The 22,142-nt window shown below is 32.7% G+C and overlaps 1 pseudogene; it reads left to right on the forward strand.

Moving 5' to 3' along the window:
- The window catches only part of LOC139849167 (uncharacterized), a 159,376-nt pseudogene that overhangs the window by 95,631 nt on the left and 41,603 nt on the right, over positions 1 to 22,142 (forward strand).

The following is a 22,142-nucleotide window of genomic DNA, read 5'->3' on the forward strand; positions in this document are numbered from 1 at the left end:
ATTTTAAATCATATCATAAGTATTATTAATTAATAAATTATTAATCATATCATAAGTTTCTAATTATAATTATTAAATCATAAATATTTAATAATTAAATAATAACTAAGCCTTATAATAATTAAATAATTAATTAATCTTTATTATAAGTCTTATAATAATAATCTTATAATACTAGTTTAATACATATCATAAGTATTTTCCATTAATAATAAAAATATTATTAATCATAAGTTTAATTAAAATGTTAATTAAATCGTAAGTAATAATTAAATGATATAATAAATATATATCATAAGTCTTAAATTATAATAATTACTTTTTATATCATAAGTAATTAAATGATAATGAAATTCATTATTTATATCATAAGTTTAATAATTAATCACAAGTTTTAAATCAAAAGTTCATCGGGTCGCATCTTGAGCCCCGTGGGTCGGTTTTCGGCGAGCCTTACATATATCTCTGCCTAATCAAACCACCCAACACTTCGGTACACTCAATAACACACCAAGAACAGCCCACAAGTCATGGTGATCAGCCAAGACATCACTTGAAACTTTAATTCAATCAAAATCGTGTTTTAGACGCAACGGGTGATTCGCGGCTCGGATTTAGATGACCCGAACATGAAAGTTCGTCCCATCATTGATCTTAACACACTAACACACCCTAAAGTCACCAAATATGGTCACAAAGTCGGACCAAACCTGGTTCATACCAATATCACATTTCAATCTTAACAAAATACCACTTTGATCATATCTAGGGCTCCGGGAATCGAAACGACATGAATTCGGAGTCTAAAATTAATGTCTTGATAAGAGGAACTCATCTAGATACTTTATTTTAACTTTTATAACAGTCACAATATCAGAAATACACGAAATAGCTGCTGTCCCAATATTATCAAACTGAAAACATGTGTTTATGAGTAATTCTATGCATACAAACACCATTACAACAACAAGTAATCCTTATACTATTAAAATATAATCAAAATACAGAAAAATAAAGAAAAATTAAAAATCTAGGGTTAGGGTTTATACCCTAATCAAGAATCGAATGGTATGAGTGTGTAGAGATCGAAGAGAGGAATCCGTTGATGATTAAAGCTTCTTGATCCAATTAATATTTGGTTGAAGGATGATGATGGTGATGATGCTAGTGGTGATGGCTAGGAGAGCAAGGAGAGGAGAAACACACAAAAAAAAAAATTAGAATATGAAATGAGGAGTGAAAACTAGGTTTTGTTCCATAAAATCACAAGTTTGGAAAAATGGCACAAACACCCATGGGGTGATGGCCGGCTCTAGCAAGAGGGTGGGCCCATTTTATGGCCCAAAATTGATAAATGACTAATTGCTTGTGGCCCGAACGCCCGATCGAAGCCCGAAACGTGAAAACGCTACTACACGATTGATTTTTCGGAGAGATAACAACTACGCGACGGATAAAATATATAAACACTATATATGATCATATGACATTAAAATATCATATTTAAAATAATTAGGACTTAAAAATCCCAAAAGCTCGACCGTTGGTTTGAAAACCGAAAAGATTCGCCGGATAGAAATCCGCGACACGTAGAAACGTACAATTAAAGATATGAATACAAATATTCATATAACACATAATAATTAATATATTATTACAAATATAATAATATAGGTCATAGAAATGACGTGGCATGAATAACAATTAACGGTCGTTAAATAATTAACGGTAAAAGATAACGGAAAAAGTAGGGTCGTTACAATGAGTACAAAAATATAAAATTTGTAGATACTAGAAGTCCTGACAAAGTAAAATCATTGGAAAATCAATTATAAAAAATCAATCAACTTAACAAAGTTTTAATTGATGAAAACAATGATCTAAAGGGTCTTTAAAGATCAAAAAGAATTTTAAATCATCAAGCAACAAAATTAATTTAAAATTATGTCACAACTCTAGACCTACAAACAAGTACTCCAAGCCCAATGCCAATCATTATGAAAAATGAAGACTTGAGAAAGTTAAATCAATCTAACAATAATAATTCAATGGAAGGGATAAATCGAGGGTTGGGTAATTTAAGGATGAATGAGAACCAATGATCATAATGCACGTACGGATAATCTTGTCGAAACTTTTCTAAACTAATGAAAGATTTTCTTGCAATTAAAAGGTATGATTAAACAAGAAGGGAATATGATAGCATATCTAAAATTCAATGGTGCTTGAGTACATTAGTGAATGTATCCCTCTTGATAATAAACTTTAAAAATATCACATTCTCAAAATGATCATAAAAGACACTTAATGTGAATAAACTTAGCATAGGAATGAATGCTTAACTTGAAAAGATGAAAAATCCTTTTGCATGCTAAATATAGATCAAAGTGCTTTATTTGTATAATATAGTATATTTGTATCTATGTATGTATCTATATATATATATATATATATATATATATATATATATATATATATATATATATATATATATATATATATATATATATATATATATATGTATGTATGTATGTATGTATGTATATGTATATATATATATATATATATATATATATATATATATATATATATATATATATAAACGTGCCTTCATACGTGTCATTGATGATCAAACATCGGTTGGAGTGATCATACAATGTTAAGCAAAGAAAACATGTCCTCAAGTGATCTATAGATTGAGAAAATCACCAAAACGCGCTCGACTTGAAGACACGGTCAAATTTCTCTATCTGAAGCTACGCAGTCGAACCACGACAGACCGCACACTCAACCGCAGAGTGTTTTTCCAACACGGCTGGATCCACGGTCGACCGCAGATTGATCGCACGACATCGGATGGTTGTTATATTTTAAATTAAACCCATCACTTTTTATTTCCCTCAAAATCAAGTACGCCCATTCTCTCTCACGGATCAAGGTGACGAACCGCACACCCGAAGAACACGCATTCACAAAATCTTAATCTTCACTCTCGGTAAGATTAATCTATGAACTCCTTTCATTCAATTGTATTTGTATGAGGAAATCTTCAATTACCTTATGTAGAAACCCTCACTAGAAAATCCTAAACTTTAAATTGATGCAAACAATCAAATGTGTTCTTGAAACATCCAAAACATTGAAATTGTGATTAGTAATGCATCAATTCAAGTCATGAATTCTATGGTTCATTATACAGATAGATTAGGTTTTCATAAAATCATTTTTCATATGGTGCAAGTACATTATCACTAAAAGTGAGTGATAATGTAGAGATATTTAACATCAAAACACTCATGTATTGATGATAACCAAGTTTGCAAATCATTAACACATATGAACATTATGAAAATCGGTGTTCATACAATTGCAAACACGTTGTCACTAAATGAGGGTGAGAATGTGAAGAAAGATAACATCAAAACACTCATGTATTGATGTTAACTAAGTTTGAAAAACATTGAGTCCACAATTGAATCATTTATACGTATACCTTAAATTGAGTTAAAGTGTTATTGTGTAGGAAATGGCAAGGACCAAGGATGCTGAGTCAAGGGGAAAGAAAGAATATAATCCTCCAAAAACTCAAAGTCTTAGGGTCAACTACAACAAGAAATTCCTCAGTGACAGGAAGATACCTGAAGGAAGAAGGGTTGCATATACTCAAATGCCCGATCTTATGTATGCCTTCACCGCACTCAATTAGGAGGCATTTCTAACCATTGATGGTCCACTCTATCCAACTCTCATTCGAGAATTCTACGCGAACTTCACATTCGAGAATGGCGGAGTCTCTTTTATCCTTCTTGACAATCCATACTCCGTCACCCTCAAGGAATTTGGTGAAATACTGGAAGTTCCCTACGAAGGTCATGAATTCTACAGCATACATCATGACATAATGAGTCTTCCAAACTTTCCTCCTGATCGACTTAATGTGATTGATATGTTATGTATTGTAGAAGCCCCCCGTAAAGAAACCCTTGAGAAAGGAGTGCTAGGAAGACACCTACTCCTAAATATTATCTATGGAGTCGAGTGATCAGCTTCAATGTCTATGATAATGCTAAAAGCAAACATATATTTCATAGCATTATTCCTCAAGAAAGACAAGCTTTTAGTTGCAATTGTTCTATTTACAAGTGATATTCGTTTAAATAATAAAAGGTAAAGACAAAAGACAGATTCGACGAATTGAAGACGCAAAGGTCCAAAAAGCTCAAAAGTACAAAATACAATCAAAGAGGTTCCAATTATTGATAAGAAACGTCTCGAAATCACATGAGTACAAGATTCAAAATGCAAAGTACAAGATATTAAATTGTACGCAAGGACGTTCAAAAATCCGGAACCGAGACCTGAGTCAACTCTCAATGCTCGACGCAACGGACTAAAAATTACAAGTCAACTATGCATATGAATATAATATAATATATAATTAATTCTTAAAATTAATATATATATTATATTATATTTATAAAACGTCGGCACAAGGAAACAAGCAACATGTGAGCTCTCCCAGCTGGCCATGCGATCGCATGGCCAGGAAGAAGAAAGTCCATGCGATCGCATGGCATGAAAAGTCAGGCCACATCTCCTATAAATTCGCAGTTTGGTGAACGCAAAAACATATATATCCATCAATCTCTCTATCTATATACGTAATATTTATATTTATAATTTAATTTTAATTTTAATTATAATTCTAATAATAAGGGTATGTTAGCAAATGTTGTAAGGGTGTAAGTCGAAATTCTGTCCGTGCAACGCTACGCTATTTTTAATCATTGTAAGTTATGTTCAACCTTTTTAATTTAATGTCTCGTAGCTAAGTTATTATTATGCTTATTTAATCCGAAGTAATCATGATGTTGGGCTAATTACTAAAATTGGGTAATTGGGCTTTGTACCATAATTGGGGTTTGGACAAAAGAACGACACTTGTGGAAATTAGACTATGGGCTATTAATGGGTTTTATATTTGTTTAACTAAATGATAGTTTGTTAATGTTAATATAAAGATTTACAATTGGGCGTCCCTATAAATTACCATATACACTCAATCGGACACGATGGGCGGGGTATTTATATGTACGAATAATCGTTCATTTAACCGGACACGGAAATGGATTAATAGCCACTAGAATAATTAAAACAGAGGTGAAATTATGTACAAGGACACTTGGTATAATTGATAACAAAATATTAAAACCTTGGGTTACACTCAGTCGACATCCTGGTGTAATTATTAAACAAAGTATTAAAATCTTGTTACAGTTTAAGTCCCCAATTAGTTGGAATATTTAACTTTGGGTATAAGAATAATTTGACGAGGACACTCGCACTTTATATTTATTACTGATGGACTGTTATGGACAAAAACCAGACGGACATATTAAATCATTCAGGACAAAGGACAATTAACCCGTGGGCATAAAACTAAAATCAACACGTCAAACATCATGGTTACGGAAGTTTAAATAAGCATAATTCTTTTATTTCATATTTAATTTCCTTTATTTTATATTTAATTGCACTTCTAATTATGGCATTTTTATTTATTGTTATTATATTTAATTGCACTTTTAATTATCGTACTTTTTAATTATCGCAAGTTTATTTTATCGCACTTTTATTATTCGTAATTTCATTATCGTTATTTACTTTACGCTTTAAATTAAGTCTTTTATTTAATATTTTACATTTGGTTTTAACTGCGACTGAAGAATTAAAATCGACAAACCGGTCATTAAACGGTAAAAATCCCCTTTTATAATAATAATATTACTTATATATATATATTTGTATTTTTATAAAAGTAAACTAATATAGCGTTAAGCTTTGTTTAAAGATTTTCCCTGTAGAACGAACCGGACTTACTAAAAACTACACTACTGTACGATTAGGTACACAGCCTATAAGTGTTGTAGCAAGGTTTAAGTATATCCATTCTCTAAATAAATAAATATCTTGTGTAAAATTGTATCGTATTTAATAGTATTTTCTGCTAAAATATAAAGCTATTTTATATACACCTCGCATAACATCAAGTATTTTTGGCGCCGCTGCCGGGGACCCAATCTAGCTTAAAAGCAGGAAGCGCAACGCGAATATATATAAAAAAAAATTCTTTTTAGTTACTTTTATAAAAAAAAAAAGAAGAAAAAAAATACGCTTTTGTAAAAATACGTTTTAAATATTCAAAAATATTAAAAGAAAAACAAAAATATAAATATTTTTAAGAGTTTGGTAAATATTTAAGTTTTATAAAGTTTCTTTAGTTTGTAAAAATATAAGTTTTATTTAATTTATTTTATAAATATATTTTATAAATATATTTAAAAAAAAAATATATATATATATATATATATATATATATATATATATATATATATATATATATATATATATATATATATATATATATATATACATATACATAGTAAAACTCGAGTCCGGTACTGTAGCAGCCCACTCTGTGGCCCGAAACCCTAGCCCATGCGATCGTATGGCCGGGTAGCTTAGGACTCATGCGATCGCATGAGCCCGTCTGACACGCCACAGTTGACTGCAGCCTGCATTAATTACGGGTAATTATTATTATTAATATATTTAAACCCTAATTAGGGTTATATATTTTTATAATTAAGTTTAGTTTTTATATTTAATTTGTATTTTTATGTTTAATTAGTTTATTTAAAGTTTAAAATTAATAGTTTTATTAAATAAATAATATAAAAATATTATTTTTATAAAAATTGTACTTTTTACAACTTTTTGTATATTTTTATATTTTGTCCCTTTTTAATCGTTTTAGCGTAATATTTGTATTTTTCGCTCGTATTTAGTTTTAATTCATAGTTTTTGCCATAATTATTTTTATTTATAGATTTTTAGGCTTTGCCATAAAATCCCTTAAGTGTTTTTCTTTAGACTAAGATTTAGGTACTTTAGAATTTTGCGACGCCTTTTTAAGTTTTAGTTTCTTTTTAATTTATTGCCATTTGGGATATAGTTTTTCTTGTAAGTTTTAATATTTTTAGACACCTTTTACCTATGTATCAATTATCATTCCAATTAGTAATTTCAATTTGCGATTATAATTTTAAGTTAGTTGTAGTAATAAGGTTAGGTTAGTCATGTGTTTTTAAGTTTTATAAGTTTCTTTTATTTTTCTGTCACCTTTTATTTTTCAACCATTTTTCTTTTTCGACCTTTTTCGACACGCTTTTTTTTCTTTCTTATTTCTCGCTATTCTAGTTTTTAGGACATAGATTTTTATTCTACTTCTTATCTAAATTTCTTAAAATTACGAAAATTTATTTTAAGTGGTTAAATTGATAGACATCAAAATTTTCTGGTTCGTAGTAATAGTTGGATTTGTACGTGGACTGGGTTATTGGAGCCAAACAGTCCTCAATTATATTGAGACCAAACGAATCCTGCCCCTCTGCTGCATCTTTTGGCTATTCGAAACGTGGGCAAAATCAGAAAAGTCTATTGATTGGATAACTTATTATAATTTTTCTTTCCTTTTAAAAACTAATAGGATATTCAGTGAATGCACCGAGCAAGACGTTCACCACCTTTTGTACATTCACCACCTGTAACTAGATCAAGACATTTAGCAAATATTACTGCCGTTGATTTTTCTTTAGAATCGTCATCTAGTCGACCAAGTACTCCAGTTCAAATTTCCTATAATCCATTTTTTGAACCCGACCTCACAATTGAGAATCCGGAGAATATTCAGGGACGATTCATAGATCCTGAACCATTAAATTTTCCTCCGGAACCACCAATCATTCAAACAGAGATTGTTGAGGAACGAACCATTAAATCAGAATCCTCTAGTGATTCTGATTCAACAAATTCAATTATGGAGAATCTGGAACCTTTAAGTATGGAAGACCGAATGAGAGCTAAACGCACTGGCCAAGGTCACGCAATTACTCATCCAGACATTAATGCGCCAGATTATGAAATCAAAGGACAAATTCTACACATGGTGACTAATCAATGCCAATTTAGTGGTGCACCGAAGGAAGATCCAAATGAACATCTACGTACCTTTAATAGGATCTGCACACTATTTAAAATCCGAGAAGTGGAGGATGAACAGATATATCTCATGTTATTTCCCTGGACTTTAAAGGGAGAAGCCAAAGATTGGTTGGAATCGTTACTTGAAGGGGCGATTGATACATGGGACGTTTTAGTTGAAAAATTTCTTAAACAATTCTTTCCGGCATCTAAAGCCGTAAGACTTCAAGCAGAAATTGTTACGTTCACACAGAAGCCAAATGAAACTCTATATGAGGCGTGGACTAGATTTGGAAAGTTGTTAAGAGGATGTCCGCAACATGGTTTAGATACCTGTCAAATAGTACAAATATTCTACCAAGGATGTGACATCACTACAAGGAAAGACATAGATATAGCAGCTGGTGGTTCTATTATGAAGAAAACAGAAATTGATGCTTACAAAATTATTGATAACACTGCTTCCCACTCACATGAGTGGCACCAAGAAAAAGATATCGTTAGATCATCTAAAGCAGCTAGAGCCGATTCTATCCATGACTTAGATTCCATTTCCGCAAAGATAGATGCTGTCGAGAGACGAATGGAAAAGATGACTAAGGATATTCACTCAATACGAATTAGTTGTGAGCAGTGTGGAGGACCACATTTGACAAAAGATTGTCTCAGTATTGAATTAACAATGGAACAAAGAGAGAATATTTCATACATAAACCAAAGGCCTGAAAATAATTATCAGAATAATTATCAACCGCCAAGACCTATTTACAATCAAAATCAGAACTATAACCGAAATATTCCATACAACAACCAACAAGGTCCTAGCAATCAACAAGTATCCAACAATACTTACAATCAGCAAAGACCTAATTTTCAAAACAAACCACCACAACAAACCGATGATAAAAAGCCAAATTTAGAAGATATGATGACGAAGCTAGTTGAAACTCAAACGCAGTTTTTCACATCTCAAAAACAAACCAATGAATAAAATGCTCAAGCATTTAGAAATCAACAAGCTTCTATTCAAAATTTGGAACAAGAAGTAAGTAACCTAGCAAGATTAATAGGTGAAAGAAAACCGGGAAGTCTACCTAGTGATACAAATGCTAACCCCTGAAATGAAACAGCTAAAGTCATTACCACAAGAAGTGGTACAACACTTAAACCACCTGAAATACCTGTAACTTCTGATGAAGCTATTCCTACTCCACAAGAACCACAACCTGATCAAGATAAGGAAAAAGAACCGGTAGTTGAGAAGGTTAATGAAGATAACAAAGTTAAGGATAAACCTTATGTTAAACCATACCAACCACCACTTCCTTACCCGAGTAAAATGAAGAAAGAGAAACTTGAAGCCGAGCAATCCAAATTCTTGGATATGTTTAAACAGATAAATGTAAATCTTCCTTTCATTGATGTGATTTCAGGAATGCCTAGATATGCTAAATTCTTGAAAGATCTGATCACGAATAGAAAGAAAATGGAAGAACTCTCGGCTGTTACTATGAATGCTAATTGTTCAGCAGTACTGTTGAATAAAATACCAGAAAAACTATCTGATCCAGGAAGTTTCACAATTCCATGTTTTCTGGGTAGTCTTAGTTCAATAGAAGGATTAGCAAATTTAGGTGCTAGTATAAATTTAATGCCGTATTCACTATACGCTAAACCAGACCTTGGAGAATTGAAACCAACAAGAATAAGCATACAACTAGCCGATCGATCAATAAAATATCCTAGAGGGATAATGGAGAACATGCTAGTTAAAGTTGGTACTTTAGTATTTCCAGTAGATTTTGTTGTTTTGGACATGGAAGAAGATTCTCAAGTTCCTCTCATATTAGGAAGACCATTCTTAAACACGGCTAAAGCAATGATAGACGTGTTCGGCAAGAAACTGACCCTAAGTATAGAGGACGAGAGTGTTACCTTTTCAGTTGATAGAGCAATGCAACAACCGCAATCTGCAGATGATACATGTTATTATATTCAAACTATAGATGCACATGCAGAATTATTAGAAGAATTTCCAGAATTACAAGGAACAGGAGAATGTTCTTTAGGAGAAGGAATAGAACAAATTGATGAAGCTGAAATGTTAGATACACTAATAGCTAATGGATATGAACCAACAATAGAAGAAATCCAAATGCTAAAAGAAGAAGACAGATATCAATACAAATCATCGATAGAAGAACCTCCGAAATTAGAGTTAAAGCCACTTCCAAACCATTTGAAATACGCTTATTTACATGGTGAATCTGAATTACCTGTAATAATATCGTCTTCTCTTACTGAAAATGAGAAATCACAACTCATTTCTGTGTTGAAAGCTCATAAACCAGCCATTGCATGGAAGATTCATGATATTAAAGGAATAAGTCCTTCGTATTGCACACATAAAATCCTTATGGAAGAAGGTCATAAAACGTATGTGCAACACCAACAAAGACTAAATCCAAATATGCAAGATGTAGTTAAGAAAGAGATTATTAAACTGCTAGATGCAGGTTTGATATATCCAATCTCTGATAGTCCATGGGTAAGCCCAGTTCAATGCGTGCCTAAGAAGGGTGGCATGACTGTCATTACAAATGAGAAAAATGAGCTTATTCCTACTAGGACTGTAACAGGATGGCGTGTTTGTATAGATTATAGAAAATTAAATGACGCCACCAGAAAAGATCACTTTCCCTTACCTTTCATTGATCAAATGTTTGAAAGATTAGCCGGAAATAGTTACTATTGTTTTCTTGATGGTTTTTTCGGATACTTTCAAATTCCAATAACACCCGAGGACCAAGAGAAAACCACATTCACGTGCCCTTATGGTACTTTTGCTTACAAACGCATGCCATTTAGACTTTGCAACGCCCCTGCAACCTTTCAAAGGTGTATGATGGCGATTTTTCACGACATGATAGAAGAATGCATGGAAGTTTTCATGGATGACTTTTCAGTCTTCGGTGATACATTTGAATCATGTTTAGTTAATCTGGAACGAATGCTTATTAGATGCCAACAATCAAATCTAGTACTTAATTGGGAGAAATGCCATTTCATGGTTAAAGAAGGCATCGTTCTTGGACATAAAATTTCAAAAGAAGGAATTGAAGTGGATAGAGCTAAAGTAGATGTAATTGCTAAACTTCCACATCCCACCAATGTTAGAGGAGTTAGGAGTTTTCTAGGGCATGCCGGTTTTTACCGACGTTTCATAAAAGATTTTTCTAAAATTGCCACTCCTATGAATAAACTCCTAGAAAAGGATGCTCCATTCATCTTTTCAGATGAGTGTATCAAATCTTTTAATATTCTTAAAGAGAAACTCACTAATGCGCCGATCATGATAACACCAAATTGGAATCTACCATTTGAACTAATGTGCGATGCAAGTGATTTTGCAAAGGGAGCCGTTTTAGGACAAAGGATTGAAAAACGATTTCAACCTATATATTATGCTAGTAAAACGTTACAAGGAGCACAAACGAACTATACAACTACTGAAAAAGAACTAATTGCTATTGTCTTTGCGTTTGACAAATTTCGATCATATCTCGTTCTAGCAAAAACGGTGGTCTATACCAACCATTCTGCTCTTAGATACCTATTTTCGAAACAAGATGCTAAACCAAGATTAATCCGTTGGATCTTACTCTTACAAGAGTTCAATATTGAAATCCGAGATAAAAGAGGAGCAGAAAATCTCGCCGCTGATCATCTTTCTCGTCTTGAAAATCCCGAATTAGAAGTTCTAAATGAATCGTCCATACAAGACAACTTTCCTGATGAATATCTATTGAAGATAGATTATAATGAAATACCATGGTTTGCAGACTATGCAAACTACTTAGTATGTGAAAAAGGATTATCGTACCAAAAACGAAAGAAATTCTTCAGTGATATAAAACACTATTTCTGGGAAGATCCACATTTGTTTAAAAGTTGTCCAGATGGAATAATACGCCGATGTGTATTCGGAGATGAAGCCAGTAAAATATTAAACCATTGTCACACAGGACCAACAGGAGGGCATTATGGGCCTCAACTAACAGCAAGAAAAGTTTATGATGCTGGATTCTATTGGCCTACAATTTACAAAGACGCACACCCTCTTTGCAAATCCTGTGATGCTTGTCAAAGGGCCGGAAAAATAAGTCAACGTGATGAAATGCCACAAAATGTCATCCAAGTATGTGAAGTATTTGACATTTGGGGTATTGACTTTATGGGTCCATTTCCAAAATCTCATAATAATCTATATATACTCGTAGCCATTGATTATGTATCTAAATGGGCGGAAGCACAAGCTCTCCCAACTAACAATGCACGAGTTGTAGTCAACTTTTTAAAACGTCTTTTTGCAAGGTTTGGAACACCGAAAGCTTTAATAAGTGATCTGGGTACTCATTTCTGTAATAATCAACTTGAGAAAGTTCTTAAAAGATATGGAGTAACTCATAAAATCTCCACCGCATATCATCCACAAACAAGTGGACAAGTTGAAAATACCAACCGAGCTTTAAAACGTATTCTAGAGAAAACCGTAGGATCAAATCCGAAGGAATGGTCCATTAAATTGGAGGATGCACTCTGGGCTTTTAGAACAGCCTACAAAACTCCAATTGGAACCACACCTTTTAGACTTGTTTATGGAAAAGCATGTCATCTTCCAGTAGAAATTGAACACAAAGCATTTTGGGCTTTGAAGACATGTAATCTTGATTTACATGAAGCCGGATGTCTACGATTAAGTTAACTAAACGAATTAGAAGAATTAAGACATGAAGCATACGAAAATTCGTTAATCTATAAGGAAAGAACAAAGAAATGGCATGATAAAAGAATCAGAAGTTCAAAAGAATTTAAAGAAGGAGACAGAGTTCTTCTTTTCATTTCACGATTCAAGCTATTTCCTGAAACATTGAAATCAAGATGGTCTGGACCATTCATAGTCAAAAGAGTTTTCCCATACGGAACGATAGAATTAATAAATTCAAATGGGATTGAATTTAAAGTTAATGGTCACAGAGTTAAACATTACATACATGGTCCAATGGAAGTTGACAACGAAGTTAATCACAATTTCGATACCACAGCTAACTAAGTGTGGGGAGAATCAAGTCTTTAAAGGATAATATGTATTTCTGTTAGAGTTAGATTGTCTGTTTTCGCGTAGTTCTCGAAAATGGAACCCGAATGGTCTTTTCCTAGCAGACCCTGAAGAACTAGTCTTCTCCCCCCATTCTGAATTTTTATTTTTTTTAGGAAATGAAGACTGCCTGTGAACTAAACCATGGTCTACTGCTACACGCTTTGATCACTAAACGTAATAATGACACACTACCGAGTGAAATAGTATCAGTAATCAGAGAAAGATTGGACGGAGTTAGAAAAGAATCCAGATGCGGAGATAATAAGTTACAATTTGGTAAAGGAAAATCAAAATCCGCAGCGAAAAGAAGAGCACGACACCTAGAACGATGTCACAAATGCGAAAAATGGTCACATGGAGGTAAATGTTCAAATAATCAAACCTATTCAAATACCGAATTTGTTACTTTATGCAGAGACGGACCGTTCATATGTTTAGAAGAAAAGACACTGAATGCTCGAGGTTACGCCTATGTAGCTATGGAAAACTAATTAAACCGACTATCTTATGAATGGGATAGATCATATAACTAAGAATACTATCTCACAGGTAAGTCTGTACAGTTTTTATTTTTTTTTTTTTTTTTTAACCTTTTGATAATAAACGCTAATTTGTTCGCTATAAAGTATTAAATTGGTATTAAATAAAAATTGGGTTTGGCGACCGAAATTATTGATATCATACAAAAATTTATTACATCACTGCGAAATTTAACGTTTATTCTTAAGGTATAAATATCTTTAATCAATCAACCTAAAATATTTCAAAAATTCGTCATGAGTTAAATTAGGTCTTGGAACCGAAATTACTTTACCGAAAAGAGGGGCGCATATTTTTGATAATATTTGATTGATAAAAGTGGGATGAAAAGCCAAAAAGATTTTTAATTTTATTTTTACCATGTTTTTAAAATTAATATATAAATCTTAAATTAATATTGTAAACTTTATAAAAACACTATATTTAAAATTGTAAATATTTGAAAAATATAATATAAGTTTGGTGTAATTTTATAATATGAATTTTTAAATTAAGTTTGGTGTGAATTTTTAATATTAATTTTGAATTTTATGTATTTTTATTTTAAGTTTGGTGTGAATTTAAAAACAAAAATTTACTTTATCTCATTAAGTTAAAAATATGATTTTTAAAATTCGTCGTAAGTTGAAGACTAGGTCATTGAACCGAAATTGCTTTACCCGAGGGAGGGACGAGAACTTTTATTATCATTATTTTTAATCTTATTGAATTAAGATATGCCAAAAAAATTAAAAAAAACCCAAAAATCTAAGCTTTTAAAACAATCGCTTGAAAAAGATAAATTTTAAAATTTTGTCGAAGAACGGACTAGGACATCGATCCGAAACGACCTCGTCCTAAAACAAAGGGAAACAAAATTTTAAAATTAATCACTTAATTGTTTTATAAGTTAAAGTTTTAAAAAAAAAAAAAAAGAGCTGAAAACACTGTACCCGGACCCCCATGCGATCGCATGGGATTTTCACTATACCTCCATGCGATCGCATGGAGGCCAATTACAGGCCTGATACATACAGACCAGCGGGTCTGTTTCTTCTCCACAAAACACACACATTCACGAAACTCACCCAAAAATTCACCAATTTTCGCCATTTTTCCACCGTAATTCATCAAATTTCTTGCTCTAATCATGCCTAGATTCTCATTCTTCAGCAAATTGGTAAAAATTATACCCCTAAACTCTATAAATTCCTAGTTTTTGTGATAATTACCAATTTTTTTACCTAATACAATTTTGTTAATTTCTAGTGTAATTAGTGTTAAATTGTTAGTATTTTATGCATGTATAACCTAGATTGATGCTATTTAACATGATTTGAAGCCAAAAACTTCAAAATTTTTAGAAATCTAGGGTTTGTGTTCTTGGGCAATTTGGGATTTTTGATATAAACAGGTTATGGCCGATTTTTGTCATGAATTATTGCTAAATTGAGTAGTGTAACATGTTTAGATAGTTAAATGATCCAAACATTGATCCTAAACATGATTTTTGGAGATTAAAGTGGACTTTTTAAGTCCAAAATTCATGAACTTGATTAATTTGATATATTTGCCATTTGAGACTTGTTTAATTATTAGTAATGAATATTTTGACATGTTATTTAAGTTAAATGCTTATGAATTTTGTATACATTTTCATATGTGCTTATTTGAAAAGTGTAGAATTGTGAAAAATTGTGAAAATGTGTATAAGTTTAATTTTGATTTAACATGTTATAGTGATTGTTTTAAGTTGTTATTTTGCTAACACTAATGCATATTTGGATGCACAAATTTTGTGTTTAATGTGTTTTGCAGAAAGCCGATACTGGAGGTTCAGGAGCATCATCATCTAGACGACCATCACCAGCACCAGAACCAGAACCAGAAATGCAACACGAACAAGAACCACAACAGGAACAACAACAGCCTGATCAGCACATACCTTATTATGATCCGGTACAGTTTGTTGATGAATTCATAGTATTCCCAATGAGGCCGCCAGTAGAATTCCCAACGATTCCTGAGCACACTCTGCATCCTAATCTGAGATTTGATAGGAGATGGAGAGATTACGAGACATATCAAAGGAACAAATTCAAATTGGTAACAAAAAATGTAGAGGTGCCAAGGGTAATCGATTGGGCCCCTTTGGAAACGGTCCATCTAGCTGACCGTGTTAGACAGCTTTTAGTTCAAAGGTATGGCAGTTCTTCTTTTACAGATTGGGAACGTCTTTTCACCATTCGTAGACCTGTATATAAGGAATGGTGTGTTGAGTTGATGAGTACTGTATCACTTGATACAAATATAGTTAGAATAGATGATAGAAGATTTCTTAGGTTTATCCTTGGCGGTAGAATGTACAGAATGTCCATGTTGGACATGGCCAGGGCCTTACAGATATATACTCCTGGTGAGTTGCTATTACCCGATTGTACAAATTTGATTCATTATGGTGAAAGGGTAGATAGTAACTTTGACGCTGACGCCATTTGGAGGCGTATGTCACATTTTGATGTTTTTACACGAGCAGGAGGACACTCCTATACACATATTGACAGAGCCGAGCTTCGTATTATTCATAGATTTTTGGCTAACTCGATTACACAGAGAGGTCATAATAAAGAAAAAATTACCTTACATGATTTATTCTACCTAAAGTGTATTCGGGATCCTAGAAGCTTTGTCAATATCCCTTACTGTGTTGCTTTTTATTTATCTAAAATGGTAGAAGGAATGCAGGACGGGAGTATAATAGGAGGAGGTATTTTTGTTACTCTCATTGGAGAGTATTTAGGTGTTGATAGGAACCAAGGGGGTCCATTACATCTTTGTAGAGAACAGGTTGAGCCCTTAGGATTGAAAGTTTATGTGGGTGCTAAGGTATTGAAAAGTAGACGTAACCAGGCAGTACCCTATGAGGGATCTCATCCTCAGGTAGAGAGAGGCTCAGACGAGGAAATGGAGGAGGCGGAAGACATTAGGGATGTCTTTCGAGATGCTATTCTTGACGTCCACGTTCGTATAGATGAGGAAGCAATGACGAACGCGGCCAGACATAGTATGTATGAGCAGTGAAACTCCGAGCGAGTATACGAGGATTATAGGCGACGCCAACACGATAGCTGGCTAGTTCATCAGCACCAAATCATGAGCCAGCTATCATATCAGGTACCAAATAACTATGTACCTACTCGACCTGCTCATTTTCCGCCACATAGCCCCGATATCCGACCACCCTTTAACCGGTATGACTATAACCAAGCCTATCAAAACACCTATAACTAACAATGGAACCCACCTGACGAGATGAACTGGAACCCATATCCAGACTGATTTAGTTCCATTTGGTTATTTTTATGATTTTTATGTTTTTATCTTTTGATTTTTTTATGTTTAAACTTATGTTATTGGATATATTTGTGTAATTTTTATCATTTTTATTATTATTGTGTACTAATATTTCATATTTAGAATTTGAAAGTGGGATATTAAGTCCCATTTCAAATTACCATGCATGATTATATTTGTATGTATGTATATTGTCAATTGTACAAAACAGGGTAAAACAGCGCATTTTCAAAGACTGGCATTAAGTTCAGCAAAAGCTACTAATTTTGATGACAAGATGACAAATAAATGTGATGTAACAACAGTCAAAATGAACAAATGATATGCACCATTTATCATTCAGCAACCAAACACCAATATGTTTGGAAACTTTGGTAAAATTTAATCATTTTTACGCTAATCACCCTCAATAATTTAAATTGTTACTGATTTCTTGCAAATGAGGGCATTGCAAGATCTTAAGTGTGGAAAGGGGTTAAATTCTTTCGAATTTTTAAAAATTTTTATCTTAAACGCTTGGTTACCATTAAAAATACTAGTAACGTAGTAGTTGTATTAGAATCTAGTGCTCTCTGATGATAAAGAACAGCCCTACTCTTATATACTGACTACCCAATTCTAGTAAAATTTTTCAAAATTTTCAATTAAATGAACTCAAAATCATGTTTATACATATTTATGAACGATAAAACTAGGTGTTAACACCGAAATTATTGTTACCTCAGAAAGGACATAAATTGAGAAACAAACCAAAATGTTAAAATTCATTTAAAATGGAATAGAGGACAATAAAAAGGAAAATAAAAGCCAAGTGTGGGAAAAATTACCAAGTTATCTTAAACATATGTCACATATTTCTAAAACAAATAACTGAAAATACTTTTGCTTTGAACTAAACTAAACTATTTTACCCGATGAAAGAAAAGAAGAGATGGATCTACACGAGAATCAATTCCATCACTAAAACGAAGTAAAGTCTTCCGAAAAAGACACGCGCTTCTTGATTTAGGTCATGAAGTTGTCGTCCAGACCAGCTGTAGGTTGACGAAACACCTAGAAAAGTCATCACTAAAATCAGCAGGAAATCCACGGACCTCAGCATTAAACAGGGTTGCCAAGTGGTCAGATTTATCCTAACCATGAGAAGGATTTATCTCGTAAAATGGGGGGCACCGTGCAAATTAGCTGGATAAGACTAATGAATCAGATCCCCAGAAAGGATAATCTCCTTAAAGATTAAAAATCAGCTTTTAAGCCTGATATTACTCAATCCTAGAGATTGACCTTAAAGATTGAGAATTCAAACTCATGGAATTCAATGATATCTAAACTCGAGCCTGAACGAGAAAATATTTTGATCAAATTATAAACCGATTTGTTTTCTGAAAACCCATTTTCAATGCGTTCATTACCATTGAACGTAAAATCCTAGGAATTCACCTGGAATTCATTAGGTCACCTGAACCAAATCGGGTGTCAACCGTAAGAACGGTGGTTGCATAGCATAGTCAAAGACAGGGCCTTGTGCCAGACCAGAAAATTATAAGGGTGAGCTTTACTATTGCTCCTACCAAGGATAGTAATTGCGTCCGACACGTTATAGACCATAATTAAAAGCATGTCAGGGGACATTGCCTTAACAGTTGCTTATTCAACGCTTTCCTTTACAACCGGACGGTAGTTTACTGAAAGGTAATATACGGGACAAGTAAACTGGATGTGTTGCTTTCCTAATACAAGGTTAGCAAGTGGGTAACACAAAACCATAAGTTTTGAGCTAAAATTTTCAAATCTGAAACCCACCAAGCCCACAAAAATATTTTGCAAACACCGGTGAAGGGTTATTCCGGAAAACTTATCTAGGGAAAAAACTAGATTTAATTTTTAAAAGATCAAATGTTTTCATAAAGATCCAATTTCCTTAATGGATCTAAATTTTATAGTCATGTGGGACTGTAAACCACATCGTTACTACCATTGTTTATACCGCCGTAAAGAAATCACTGATGTACAAAGTGTGAAGAATAAAGAAGTGATTCTTGTATTTCAAGACTATATTGCTTGAGGACAAGCAACGCTCAAGTGTGGGAATATTTGATAATGCTAAAAGCAAACATATATTTCATAGCATTATTCCTCAAGAAAGACAAGCTTTTAGTTGCAATTGTTCTATTTACAAGTGATATTCGTTTAAATAATAAAAGGTAAAGACAAAAGACAGATTCGACGAATTGAAGACGCAAAGGTCCAAAAAGCTCAAAAGTACAAAATACAATCAAAGAGGTTCCAATTATTGATAAGAAACGTCTCGAAATCACATGAGTACAAGATTCAAAACGCAAAGTACAAGATATTAAATTGTACGCAAGGACGTTCAAAAATCCGGAACCGGGACCTGAGTCAACGCTCGACGCAACGGACTAAAAATTACAAGTCAACTATGCATATGAATATAATATAATATAATATATAATTAATTCTTAAAATTAATATATATATTATATTATATTTATAAAACGTCGGTACAAGGAAACAAGCAACATGTGAGCTCTCTCAGCTGGCCGTGCGATCGCATGGCCAGGAAGAAGAAAGTCCATGCGATCGCATGGCATGAAAAGTCAGGCCACATCTCCTATAAATTCGCAGTTTGGTGAACGCAAAAACATATATATCCATCAATCTCTCTATCTATATACGTAATATTTATATTTATAATTTAATTTTAATTTTAATTATAATTCTAATAATAAGGGTATGTTAGCAAATGTTGTAAGGGTGTAAGTCGAAATTCTGTCCGTGTAACGCTACGCTATTTTTAATCATTGTAAGTTATGTTCAACCTTTTTAATTTAATGTCTCGTAGCTAAGTTATTATTATGCTTATTTAATCCGAAGTAATCATGATGTTGGGCTAATTACTAAAATTGGGTAATTGGGCTTTGTACCATAATTGGGGTTTGGACAAAAGAACGACACTTGTGGAAATTAGACTATGGGCTATTAATGGGTTTTATATTTGTTTAACTAAATGATAGTTTGTTAATGTTAATATAAAGATTTACAATTGGGCGTCCCTATAAATTACCATATACACTCGATCGGACACGATGGGCGGGGTATTTATATGTACGAATAATCGTTCATTTAACTGGACACGGGAATGGATTAATAGCCACTAGAATAATTAAAACAGGGGTGAAATTATGTACAAGGACACTTGGTATAATTGATAACAAAATATTAAAACCTTGGGTTACACTCAGTCGACATCCTGGTGTAATTATTAAACAAAGTATTAAAATCTTGTTATAGTTTAAGTCCCCAATTAGTTGGAATATTTAACTTCGGGTATAAGAATAATTTGACGAGGACACTCGCACTTTATATTTATGACTGATGGACTGTTATGGACAAAAACCAGACGGACATATTAAATAATCCAGGACAAAGGACAATTAACCCATGGGCATAAAACTAAAATCAACACGTCAAACATCATGGTTACGGAAGTTTAAATAAGCATAATTCTTTTATTTCATATTTAATTTCCTTTATTTTATATTTAATTGCACTTCTAATTATTGCATTTTTATTTATTGTTATTGTATTTAATTGCACTTTTAATTATCGTACTTTTTAATTATCGCAAGTTTATTTTATCGTACTTTTATTATTCGTAATTTCATTATCGTTATTTACTTTACGCTTTAAATTAAGTCTTTTATTTAATATTTTACATTTGGTTTTAACTGCGACTGAAGAATTAAAATCGACAAACCGGTCATTAAACGGTAAAAACCCCCCTTTTATAATAATAATATTACTTATATATATATTTGTATTTTTATAAAAGTAAACTAATATAGCGTTAAGCTTTGTTTAAATATTTTCCCTGTGGAACGAACCGGACTTACTAAAAACTACACTACTGTACGATTTGGTACACTGCCTATAAGTGTTGTAGCAAGGTTTAAGTATATCCATTCTCTAAATAAATAAATATCTTGTGTAAAATTGTATCGTATTTAATAGTATTTTCTGCTAAAATATAAAGCTATTTTATATACACCTCGCATAACATCAGTCTACTGTAAAGCTAAAAATCATTCCAGCATCCACGCCACTCAACTTACGTTAATCTGGTGTTTGAAAAACAAGGAGCCAGTTAACATTGCTTTTCTCATGGCTTCAAGAATGAACAATCTTATCACCGAGACAACTCGATCACGACCATACTTTGAAAAGAAGGAAAACAACTGAAGAGACAAGGCTAAGTGAACCAAGTAAAAGGACCATTGAAATATCAGATAGTGATGAGGAAGAAACTACAGACTCTGTCCGTACTTTGGACATTAATGGAAAGCTTGATCAAATTTACAAAAATCACATCAAGAACAAGAAAACTCATTCCAAAATGAAGAAATTATTAAAAGGAGTGCTGAGATCACATCATGCAGGTCAAGTAGAAATGTTGACGTAGAAGACTCAAATGGAGCTGCTGGAGAAAGTGATTGAAGATAAATGTTGGTTTATGTCAAAAACGTGTTTTAATTTGTTGGTAATTTATTTTATTATGACTTGGATATTTGTTGCATGAATGTTATTTTATCAAGATATATGTTGTAATGCATGATGCTTACTTAACAAATAAATAGGAAAGATTGTTGACACAAAACAAAGACAACAGACTGTACACGGTCGAGTCACGGTCGACCTTAGACTCAACCGCTGACCGTCTGCCAAAAATCCTTTGCTTCATTAAATATAGAACAACTACAAATCAATGTCATTTCTCTGCAACCAATATCTAAACACAATCATATTTAACTATGCTTTGAAAATTCTTAAAACCAACAATTACTCAAAAATAATATAAAGACATTCTCATCTATGTTACTTACTCTCTTTAAAAGGAAGGAAAGTAAGAAACAACTTACACCACAAAGCAATGAGTTCTTCTAAACCCTTTCTATTCTCTAACTCTAATCATCACTCAAATCTAAAATTATCAAGAGTTCCCAACAAAACATCATATGACATAAGGATAACCTCTCATATTGACTCA

This window comes from Rutidosis leptorrhynchoides, chromosome 5 (assembly GCF_046630445.1).
Source record: "Rutidosis leptorrhynchoides isolate AG116_Rl617_1_P2 chromosome 5, CSIRO_AGI_Rlap_v1, whole genome shotgun sequence".
NCBI classification, from domain to species: domain Eukaryota; kingdom Viridiplantae; phylum Streptophyta; class Magnoliopsida; order Asterales; family Asteraceae; genus Rutidosis; species Rutidosis leptorrhynchoides.